Raw genomic sequence first — 2,901 nt, forward strand, 5'->3', positions numbered from 1 at the left:
GCCTGGAATGCCCCCAATCCCTCTGCCCATCCGCCAAGCTCGCTCTCTTCCTCCCTTCAAGGCCCTACTGAGAGCTCACCTCCTCCAGGAGGCCTTCCCACACTGAGCCCCCTCCTTCCTCTCCCCCTCGTCCCCCTCTCCATCCTCCCCATCTTACCTCCTTCCCGTCCCCACAGCGCCTGTATATATGTATATATGTTTGTACAGATTTATTACTCTATTTTTTTTACTTGTACATATCTATTCTATTTATTTTATTTTGTTACTATGCTTGGTTTTGTTCTCTGTCTCCCCCTTTTAGACTGTGAGCCCACTGGTGGGTAGGGACTGTCTCTAGATGTTGCCAACTTGGACTTCCCAAGCGCTTAGTACAGTGCTCTGCACACAGTAAGCGTTCAGTATATACGACTGAATGAATGAAAGAACACAGGCCTGGGAATCAATCAATCAATCAATAAATCGTATTTATTGAGCGCTTACTGTGTGCAGAGCACTGGACTAAGCGCTTGGGAAGTACAAGTTGGCAACATATAGAGACAGTCCTTACCCAACAGTGGGCTCACAGTCTAGAATGGGGAGACAGACACACAGTAAGCGCTCAATAAATACAACTGATGATGATGATATTTGATTTTTTTTGAGCTTTAGTATCTGTCGCCCGCTCTTAACCAGACATTCCCCCTCCCCAACCTCTCCCTACCCTTCTCAGGCTTAAATGCCCAGGTTGCATGCCACATTTCTGCCCACCACGATCTGTTGCCACCTGCCCTAAATGAAACACCGGTTGGGAGGAAGAAGGGGCACCATTTTCGAGACGAAAACTGCCAGGTTGCCAAGCGGCAAGGAGAGCAACATGGCCTAGTGGGTAGAGCCCGACCCTGGGTGTCGGAAGGACCTGGGTTCTCTGCCACTTGTCTGCTGTGTGACCGTGGGCAAGTCACCCCACTTCTCTGGGCCTCAGTCCCCTCATCTGTAAAATGGGGATTAGGACCGTGAGCCCCGTGGGGGACAGTGACTGCATCCAGGGGAGGGGGGGAACTCAGGAAATTTCTGGGTTTCTCTGTCTCCCCCTTCTAGACTGTGAGCCCATTGTTGGGTAGGGACCGTCTCTAGATGTTGCCAACTTGGACTTCCCAAGCACTTAGTACAGTGCTCTGCACACAGTAAGTGCTCAGTAAATACGATTGAATGAATGAATGAACTCAGCGTTTAGTACAGTACTGGGCACATAATAATTATGGTATTTGCCAAGCACTATGTGCCAAGCACTGGGGTAAATACAGGGTAATCAGGTGGGGCTCCCAGTCTTAATCCCCATTTTACAAATGAGGGAACTAAGGCTCAGAGAAGTGAAGTGAATTGCCCAAGGCCACACAGCAGAGAAGCAGTGTGGCTCTGTGGAAAGAGCCCGGGCTTTGGCGTCAGAGGTCGTGGGTTCAAATCCCAGCTTGGCCACTTAGCTGCGTGACTTTGGGCCAGTCACTTTGCTTCTCTGGGCCTCAGTCACCTCATCTGTAAAATGGGGATTAAGACTGTGAGCCCCCGGTGGGACAACCTGATCCCCTTGTAACCTCGCCAGCGCTCAGAACAGCGCTTTGCACATAGTAAGCGCTTAATAAATGCCGTTATTAATTAAGCGACGGAGCCAGGATTAGAACCCACGACCTCGGACTCCCAAGCCCGGGCTCTTTCCACTAAGCTTTCCAAACGCTTAGTACAGTGTTCCACACAGTAAGCACTCAATAAACACGATTGAATGAATGAACTAAGCCACGCTGCTTCTACCGCTTTGGGCCTCGTGGCGGGTGCGAAGTAGACAAGTGGCGGAGCCGGAATTCGAATCCACGACCTGGGCTCTATCCACTACACAGTAAATTTTTAACAGATATCATTAAAAAAAAAACAAAAACACAACTGAAAACACTGGGGTTGGGGCAAGGTGAAACTGCAGAAGTCAAGCCCTGCCCACAAAGAGCTTTTAAACCTGCCGTTATTGTTAGCCCCACAGGAGGGGTTTTCAGATAATAATAATAATAATAATGGCATTTATTAAGCGCTTACTATGTGCAAAGCACTGTTCTAAGCGCTGGGGAGGTTACAAGGTGATCAGGTTGTCCCACGGGGGGCTCACAGTCTTCAACCCCATTTTCCAGATGAGGTAACTGAGGCCCAGAGATGTTAAGTGACTTGCCCACAGTCACACAGCTGATAAGTGGCAGAGCCAGGATTTGAACCCATGACCTCTGACTCCAAAGCCCGGGCTCTTTCCACTGAGCCATGCTGCTTCTCATGCTGCTTCAGATGAAAACAAGCGGTTTTAATTCCTACAATGGCTCTCCCTCCCTGCGGTCTTGTTGATGATATTTGTTCGGCGCTTACTATGTGCCCAGCACTGTTCTAAGCGCTGGGGGAGATACAAGGTAATCAAGGTTGCCCCACGTGGGGCTCAGTCTTAATCCCCATTTTCCAGATGAGGTAACAGGCCCAGAGAAGTGAAGTGACTCGCCCAAAGTCACACAGCAGACGAGTGGCGGAGCCGGGATTGGAACCCATGACTTCTGACTCCAAAGCCCGGGCTCTTTCCACTGAGCCACGCTGCTTCTAATGTTAGTGAAAGGGGCAGGAGCCTCTCTCCCCCATTCCCAAGTTGTTGCCAACTTGTACTTCCCAAGCGCTTAGTCCAGTGCTCTGCACACTCTCAATAAATACGACTGATTGATTCCCAGGTGGGAGGGATGAGGAATTGTGGTCCCTACTGCCCATTCCCGATAACGGCGGGCCCGTGGAACGGGGCTGACTCACCCAAACCTTTCGGGATGGGGAAGGGTGATTCCTGGGCAGCAGCGGGAGGGGAAAAAAAAATAAACAGAAGGTGGAGGGAGCTGAAGCATTTGGGTTTTT

Source organism: Tachyglossus aculeatus, chromosome 13 (genome assembly GCF_015852505.1).
Source record: "Tachyglossus aculeatus isolate mTacAcu1 chromosome 13, mTacAcu1.pri, whole genome shotgun sequence".
NCBI classification, from domain to species: domain Eukaryota; kingdom Metazoa; phylum Chordata; class Mammalia; order Monotremata; family Tachyglossidae; genus Tachyglossus; species Tachyglossus aculeatus.